This window comes from Corvus cornix, chromosome Z (assembly GCF_000738735.6).
Source record: "Corvus cornix cornix isolate S_Up_H32 chromosome Z, ASM73873v5, whole genome shotgun sequence".
Lineage (NCBI taxonomy): Eukaryota > Metazoa > Chordata > Aves > Passeriformes > Corvidae > Corvus > Corvus cornix.
In genome coordinates, this window is record NC_046357.1 from 68049307 (window position 1) to 68058849 (window position 9543).

Genomic DNA, 9543 nt, shown 5'->3' on the forward strand with positions numbered 1-9543 from the left:
CCCTGTGAGCGTCTTCTACAGGCTCTTTAGGTCTGTGGGCATGAGGGTGTGAATATGGTATAGCAAATGTACAAGGAATGCTGCTCTCCTAGATTCTTAAGTACTTCAGATATGTAAGTTAGGCCCATGAGTTATAGTAAATTCTATATGAAACTTATGATAAATTGTTTAACTTAACCTATCAGTTAAGTGCTGTTGAAGCTATAGGTTGTCCTGAATGAGTGTGCTTGAGATGGCTCAAAAAATCACCAGCAAGGATACGAGCAAAAGTCAGATTTAATATTAAACTACAAAGCACAAGAGATTAGTTGGCAAGATCCACTCTACTTACAAGGGCAACTAAGGCACAACAAAGGGAAAGCAAGCAACAACAAAACTGAACAAAATCCAGGCAATCAAAACAGAAATTAACTGGGTGTATGTGTGTCTGTATGTAAAGGCACTGTAAACAAGGATGAAAAGGAATGCAGCCTAAAGCTTAAAAACACTTAAACTTAACAGTACTTTAACTTAACTTATACCTTAATTTATATCTTAACCTTAACAATCTAACAGAGAAATAACACTCAACAGCACTTAGCCTAAATTATAACTATAACTTAACTTCCAGATTTGCTATAGCATATGCGCAAGGGTATGCGTGCAGACAGAAACGGTCAGTGCAAGATAAGGTACCTGTGGAAAAATTCCCCTCAGAGGTCAGTGAAATACTCACTTCAGATGCTTTTGCATCTCCTGAAGGATTGGGCCTCAAGAAGTGAGGGTATCGGCCCAGGACACGTTGTGTTTTGGCGATCCTCCAGGTACAGCAAACCTGAGGGTTTGCTGGCTCTGAGAGGCGTTCCCCACAGAGGGAGATTGCTGGTCACAGGCATGCTGCGGCCCAGGAGAGCTCAACAGGTGCCATTTTGGACTGTTGTTCATAGGGTTGCGAGAGAGTGGGCTTTAGTCATAACAGTATTTCATCCTGGCCACAGTTTGGGTCAGCACTTTCTTTGAAAATGTGAGAATAGGAATGTTATACCATTCAGGCCAGAGAAATATTTTCCAAGGCTGGTCATGAGAACAACAGAAGCTTGTTAGGAGCCTATGATGTAGTTTAGGCCTAAACTGTTGGTCAAGTCTGGGGCACAGTTTAGCAAAGGGGTGTGCTCTGAACCTTGTGACTCAGTGGGAGGGTCTTCCTTATTCCTATTTATTCTTACCCCTTTCCTATCCTTATCCCCAGCCTCCTCATAGATATGTTTTGAGTTGATTTTTGATTTAGATTGACTGATTTTAGGTTTTAATTCGCTCCTTCTCTGTCTGCTTTAACCAGAGCAGTAGTAGTAAGTAGCAGAGGAAACCTTGTAAATGAACTACATCATGCTGTCAGTTTTATATTAAACCTGCTTTTGCCTATGCCTTTGCTGTGATACTTTAAGTGACCTTAAACCACTCATTTGCCACAGAACACTACAAAAAATAAACACATGCACACGTGAATCAATACACTGGCACAGCATTAGGTTTCTGTTGCTGCCAGCACAGGCTTAGGTTGTGCATTGGCTGAGCAGCAGCAGCATCGTGGGACACAGGTATGAAACTCTCTGTAGGGTCACACACCTGGGTGCTAATCCTGCACTTGCCAGGTGGGGGACTCAGCTTCTGGCCTTTGCGCTGGCCACTGATCCCGACCCAAATTGTTCTCTTGGCAGCTACTTCAGCTTCACCCTGTTTCATTGGCGCTTAATTGAAACACGCACAGCTAATTCAGGTATCAATCAGCTCCCAGAGCACCCGTCCAGGGAGCTGGTGGGAACTGGGCTTAAGGTCTGCTCATTTTAGTTTGTTTTGGAAGCTCTACTTCTGTCATTATAGGTGTCCTGCTGGTATATTAACTCTTCCCTGGTGTACTAACTCTCATCATCATTAAAATCACACCAGGAGTGAGACTAATCTGTCTTCCTTGCTGAGGCTGAGGAGAAATACAGAAGAAAAGGAAGCTGTGTGTATCATCAATGAGGCAATGCCTGGGGTTTTTGAAGTTAAAGGACTGATGTCAGTTTAGACATTGAGGTATAGATAGAAAAACTGTTAGGCAGTCTGCTTAACAGTCTCCCCATCTATTAAAAACAAGAGTGCACACACTCCTGCACATCAGTCCATCTTGGAGTATGCCATCAACTCTCCATGAGTAGTAAATAATTATGATAATAGCAAGTAATGCAAGAAAATCATGTGACAGGAGACTGTGGCTGATGGCAGAGAAAAGGACAGAGATCTGTGGGCTGAATGTCACCTGTGACAAGCTAATGAATCTGTCTAGTTTCAATCTGAAATGTCTGATGTCATTTGCTGTTTCTTGGGATTTCTACTCCTTTCAAAAATGAAGCCAGCCCTCATGTTTTATAGGCTTTCTGGCCTGATACCAGCATCTAAGCAGATGAAAATAATGATGATTGCTGCCACACTCCCTGATGCCATTAATTTTTCAAAAGGTCATGTTTTCTGTCACTGCTTTAAGGGGGCCTGTGAGACTTTGTGCAAGTGCTTAAACATGGACAGGGAGTGCTAAGCATAGGCATGTAGTGTTAAACCTTGACACATGGGCTGACCCAGGGTACCTGTTGGGCCCATCCTTTCAGAAAGACACCAGGTCCTGCTGTAGGTCTTGTGTCACACCTGCTGGTCTCCTCTGGGTGGTCTGTCTAAACAAAGGTGTCTGAAGTGTGCCACCCCACCTGAGTGCTGTTCCTGGGCTTTGGGATTGCTGAGCTTTCCTTGCTCTGATACAGTTTCCAGGTTTTCATTGTTAGGTGTCCTTGCATGGGATGAACAGAGGAGTACTGCCTCACCTTGTGGAGGTCCTGGGAGAAGGAGCACACTCAGAACCTCACAAAGATGCTCAGGTATGATAGGTAGTACACTTCCAATAGCTGTGACAGTTATTTCACAATATTATTTCATCTTGGCAGCATGTTTTTTGGCGGTGCTGAGGGCAGACACACATCCTCATCCAAGGAGCTCACAATCTGTGAAAACAAATGACAGGTGGATGAAAAACATGCCAATAGAGTTGACAAGGTGAACGAAGTACCTTAGTAAATACTCTTTTCTATGTTATTTATTCAAGTAATTTATTCAGATTTTTCTGTTGATTCTTTTATCTTTTGCAGAGTGCTTGGTGTTTTATAGCTTTTTCCTAGCTATCCTTGCAGTACCACACAGAGGCTGATCAGCTCCAAGTTAGGAACTTGAAAACTGGCAGAGAGGTTAAATCTTCTCAAAGTCCCACAGTGAGACAATGAAAGATTTCCAGCAAGGTTAAAAGACAGGCTTCTGTTGCTGTGACCCAGCCCACTGCGGGGCTGGGGCACCGAGATGCCAATCAATCCCAGCCCATCCCCTAGATCGAGTTTCCTGAAGAGGCAGACTCAGAGGGTGGGTCAATGGGTGGGTCAGAAGCCTAAGCCGCACCCCCCCCCCCCTCGGGCAGCACCCGGGTCCAAGCCACCTCCCCCAGTTCGGGAAAATTCTCGGTTACTCAGTTGTTCACTGGTTCTTTGTTATAACTCCCGCCTCTGGGTCGTTCCCCCCCCCCCCAGGGGTTCTTGTTACATTGTATCCTCCCCCTGGCTTGTAACTCATTGGTTGTTTTCCCCTTTCCCCACGGTTTTTCAAGCCCCCTATAAAACGGAGGAAAAGCCTCTCAGCGAGTTCTCAGCTTAAGATCATTGCCGTGTTCTGGTTGTGAAACTTCTGACAGTAAACCTGTTGGAAGCCAGACCAGAACCACTTCTCTCTTCCTTTGTCTCCAAGCTAATGTGAGCCGATACCATTGGTTCCTGCCTGTTCCCTCTGCAAAGAAGCTAGCGAACTCGCTCAGGCAGCAGCACCTTTCCTGACGCCGAAGTCGCTTCTGCGACGCACAGAAGTAACGCAGCTGGACTGTCTCTGATCGAGGGCACGCCAGAGCTCATGCCTCGAGCACATAACTGCATTAGGCCCCAACTATGCACAGCTTTTTTGCAATCGTCGTTTCTATTCATCATGTACTTTTACTTTCTTAAGTGTATAATTCAAGCAACTTAACGACATATGTATTTCCTTTACAGACCAGAGTTATCAAATCAGACTCTGATGTTGTCCCACCACAGGTGCCCAGGACCACTCCATGTCCTGTGAGCCTTGGTGACCATTACCTCAAATTTTGTCTGCTTCTTCTCTTCGGCATCCCATGCCAGCCAGATGCTCCAGAGCTGGGATGCTGGCTACTCCTCAAAATAAACCCTTCCCAGAGTGTTATCTTGACCTGGGGTGATTTTCTAATTTTTTGCAGCCCAAATCTCTACCCCTTCCTGCACGCTGCATGTCCCTGGTGCGAAGTCCACACTGTTCCTATAAAAGAGACTACACGTACCTGCCACATACCACCATTTTCCCCACCTCTCCACTCTCCACCCCACTCCCTGTAGCCATTCCTTACTGTTGCCATGGTCAGGGAAATCCCCAGTTCTACCTGCTATTGCGCCCTCTCACAGCACAGCCAACATCTGAGCTAAAACAAAAAAACCAAACAATTTAAAGCGATCTGGATCATACCGTGTTAACAGAATTAGTTTCTTTTGTTCATGTGGAGGGGCAGTTGATGGCTCTCAGCCATTTAATACGAAATTCCCAGTTCTCCCTCTGGAATTTCTAACACAGCCCTGTTCCACCCGTGCAACCCTTCTGCTCTGGTCTCTTTATTCAGGCAGCCTTATCCTATTTAGAGGAACCCTGAAAGTAAGATACATACAAGGTCATCAAACTGTGTGTGTACAGAGAAGGGCCAGTATGAAGGTGAAAAATCTCAAGGGCCAGATTTACAAGGAACAGCTGAGGTAAATTTGCTTGTTCAGCCTGGAGAAGAGCAGGTGATGGGTAACCCCATTGCTTCCTCATGGGGGCCAGCAGCTCGGGGGGGGTTCAGGTTTGACCTTAGGAAAAGATTCTTCACTGAGAGTGTGGTTGGGCACTGTGAGAATTTAAGAGCACAATTGCCTGTCTCAAGCACTGCTACTACAGAATGACTTTGCTGTGAGATAAGCACAGATGGGAGCAACAGGATGGCGCTAACTCTGAGCCTGGCGTAATTGAGATCTGGCCAGCACATCCTGGGTAATGGATCCAGACAAAAATTCCCACTGTGGCAAACTGTGTAAAGAAGCAACCGCTCACAGGGTCAAAGATGCCCTCAAATTATGGGACAGATTGCACCTGTGACCACTGAAGACCCCACTGCCAAATATGCCTACATGAATACTGGAAACCCGGACTGTAAATTAAGCGACTGTGGAGGGAACTTGACATAAGATAAAGGTGTTACTGTTGTCTCAGTGTTATCTCAGGCCTAGGGAGAGGTAAACAAACCTGGGAGAGAAGAATGTGTGTGGCAGAGTGCGTCTTCCTCCTCTCTACCACAGATGGTTGGTGCATGTGCAAGAGATAACCCAGGCGGTCACAGGCCCCGCATGGGGTCATCTCTGGCACCAAAAGGGCTCAAGCCCCCAGGTAAGAATCAATATCTTAGTCTGGAAAGCAAATGTGGAAAGAGATAAAGGAAAAATAAATATTCTTGACCAAAAGAAATGGTTCTTACGTGTATAAAAGCCCCCACAATTATCAGGGAGGCAGAAGTCTCTTACACACATGCCCTGAAAGCGTGCAAGACTTCTTCCCAGACTTTGGACACAAATTCCATGGTTACTTTCCTGGGAATTGCGAGAAAGGATTTTGATGTGTTCTCCATCAGGAATTGGATGGTAAGAAACGCCGGATCCTAAGTTATACTATTTCTTCATTAGCTGTAAAATTAATGGTACCTTTAAGCCTGCGTGTAATACTAATTCTCTTTTTGTCTTATTCCTGTGTAGTAATAGTCTGTTTTAAGTCTCATGTCTGGACTATTAAATAAATAACTCATTCTATAATAGACTGAATCAGCCATTATTAAAGATCTTGCAAATGAGAGTGGGTCTTGGGATGCTGGCTACCTCAATAAAGTTACTGCCTGCTGCTGGAGGCCTGGGCAGAAGGCAAGGACTTACTTAAACCCACATCATCCGTTCATAACAATGCATCACTAATAATGGACATAAAGAATGCAGACGCAAGGAAAGCCAACTCAACAACTGTGCTGAATTCAGCTCTAAATGGGTAAGAGGTAATTCTGGCAGGGGGAGATTGTGACTACAAGTCACAACCTACCAACTCAGAAGAAGAGAAGGACTGAGCATGGGACTAATTAGTATGAGAAGCAAGGGAATCATTTAGCCAATAGAATAAGAGAACTGTGTAGCTAGCTGTGAGAGACTGGAATGTTAATGGTTGATGACTCAAACCATCTGCCATTTGTAGTGACTGCCCAGGTGCAGAGGAGGTGCGCACCCATCCCCCAAGGCAACAGCTGCGTGTTGAACAAGATAAAGGAAGAGGATGATAAGAGGCAAATCCTGTGAAATGGAATAGTGCTTTTCATCATGTCAGTATCCATGCACAAGTGGCTCATCTGTGAAGACTCCCCTCTGGGGAAGTACCAGGACATTCACAGTAGGTCTGATGGTGTTCATCTCTGCTGATGGGCCATAATTGACACAACTGATACTACACTGATGTAAGAGGCAGCTGTAACATCTCAGAAATTGTCATAAGCCATCAAAGATTCCCAAAGCATCCCTTGATCCGCAGCATTACATCATCCATTGTAAAACTCATCATCCCAGGAGACATACTTGGGCATTCTCACTGAGCCTGAGCCTATATTAAGCCACCAGATTTTGTGTTTTAGGGGCTTCCCCCACCCCAAATGAATCAAGATTGTGACCATCTCTTTGACAAGACTGTGACCAACACTTTGACCAATGGACTTAAAAATTGCAAGAATCAAATCTTGCCAGAGAATCCACAGGTGGTGACCATGTACCTTTCTACTCTCATCTTTTCTTTCTCTTTCTTTCCTTTACCTTATACATTTTCTTAAGTGTTATTTTTATGCTTTTATATTGCAGCATTTCTAACCAAAATGGCTACATTTTAAAATTTGCCAAGGACCTTATTTTACCATAATGTTCCAAAGTTTGCAAGTAAAAGTTTGTTACTGAATCTCCTGAGAATTTTGTTGTTTCTCCTGCACACTGCCCAGAGTAAACCAAACAACACTCTCCCAAACCTGTCAAGCAGACTGGGGCATAACACCAGTGAGCACTAATTAATTAATTAATTTCTTTGTTTGCTAAAATATATAAGTAGTGAAAATTTTGAACGACCTCAGGACTCCCACCACTGAGAAGCCCAGGGTGATTAAGGACCAAGAGGATCCCACTGGATCCTCGAGTGGTGACTATCTTCTGCTTGATCTATCTGTCTCTCTACCTCCTCTCTTCTCTATTTCTTTCTGTCTCTCCACCTCACATTTTATTGTTCAATTAAATCCATATTGTTGACTTTGTCATATGGTCTCATTTGCACCTTAATTTGGGCAGAGGCATCTCTCAGTAATTGGATCATATTAGGCACTGGAACAGGCTACCCAGGGAAGTGGTCATGGCATTAAGCCTGGCAGAGTTCAGGGAGTGTTTTGGAAGGAGCAGGGAGCTGAACTCAGTGATTCTTATGGGTCTCTTCCACCTTGAGATTTTTTATGACTTCCACCACAGCATGTTCTCCCAATGGACAGAAACACTGAGGGCACAATCTGGTTAATTTATACCAAGGCTGGTTTTTCCATTTTCCCAGCAAAAAGAGAAGAAACATGGATAACTTGCATGACAGAGATATACACACTGCTATTTTATCCAGTTTGTGGGGTTTTTGTGGCAAGAAACTTTCTAAAGCTGTACAATATTTCATGTTTATTTACAGCAAGGTCTGTGCTGATTAGTATAGACTTTTCAATTCAATCAACAGGAGTGCTAAAACTGTACTTGAGAAAAATGCCTTTTGCTTAACTTTAATAGGATTTCTGTTTGGGAAAAATCAATGCCAAACAAAGAAACTGTCAGTGTCAGCCTTATCTAAATTTGTTTGATCATGCTGTAACACATATTTGAAAAGCACTTTCAATTTTTAGAAGGAGAGTAAAGGTTAAGTATCAGCAGCAATGGGCAAATGCAGCTGGCAACGTCATAGATAGTTAACAATATTATATGGATGTCATGCTCTTCCAAAGCCATTACTGCAGTTTTGTCTTCAAAATACCATGGGGAATTTGTGATAGGTTTGACACAAAATGTCACTGAAAACGAAAAAGAGAAATTATAATTCTGATTGTGATGATGGAAGCATTTGCAGACTAGTATTGTTTGTCCAAATCAATAGAAGAGAACAAATTACACATTTTTGCTGGCTTTATTTCTTACTGAATTAGTCACAGCCAAGGTTGCAGCTAGGAAAAAAACCCAAACAAAAACCAAAAAACCAACACACAGAAATGGAAGAAAATTAACAGATAGCAGCCTCAGTGAGAATGGTAGAGGGACCACTGGAAATTTCAAAATAGCAGTCTTCTGCCATGGTGGTTATCTTGCCAGAAAGGCAGATATGTGCTTGCTTTTTATGGACCCAATTAGAACACAGAAGTCAAAGTGAGACTAGATGCTTAATGTGTCTAGTGCCTTTGTCACTGCCTCTTGTCATAACATGAATGGGATGGTGTAGCGGGGGGGGTTCCGGGAGCAGGGGAATCCAGCCAGAGTCACGATACGAACACGGATACGATTTGAGCATCGTGCTCCAGTTTTATTATTCGGTTACACCAAGTTATACTTTTTCCAAAGTCCACGCCCCTTTCCCATGAGAAAGCCTCTTAGCAGCGGGGGAGCTGACTAGTGTATACCTTTTCCCAAGGCTGTTCAAGGCTGCCAGCTAGCAGGTGCCTTGCAAGCCTGCTTTCAGTGTGAGGCCCCGTCAGGGTTACTTCTGCAACAGCCCTGGGATGCCCAAGCTCTCCTGGGGTATCCTATATTCCACAAGGAATTCCTCTACACATCCCCTGTTTTCTTTTTGGGCAACCCAGGTCTGGTCGATGATCTATCCCAGCCCCGCTTTAAGGCAAAACAAAATACACCCAAGTATTATTAAACCTAATATAACTACAAATAGCAATCGGCAGCCTTCTACTTCCAAGGTACACGGGCATGTGGTAATACCCAGACCCTTAAGCCAATCTCCAACAGGGTCGTCTGTCTCCTGAAGGATGTGTAGGGCCCTCTGGAGGTCAGAGAGGTGCTCGTGAATTGGGACAGAGTGGTCAGAAAGATTCATACAGCACATACTCTGGAACTCTTCGCAGCCGTGGCTGTGAGCTCGTAGTAGAAAATCAATGGCTGCTCGATTTTGTAATACTGTATGTCTAACACTAGTAACATCTACGCTTAACTCATCAAGCATCTGCGAAGTTATGTTTAACTTATCCCTCTCCCAGCAAGCAAGTTTATGCAAAACAGCGTGAGCCCTGGCTGCCGAAACACCAAGTAACAACATAGATGCTAGCTAAATTGACTGCTTTCACTTGATCTAAAT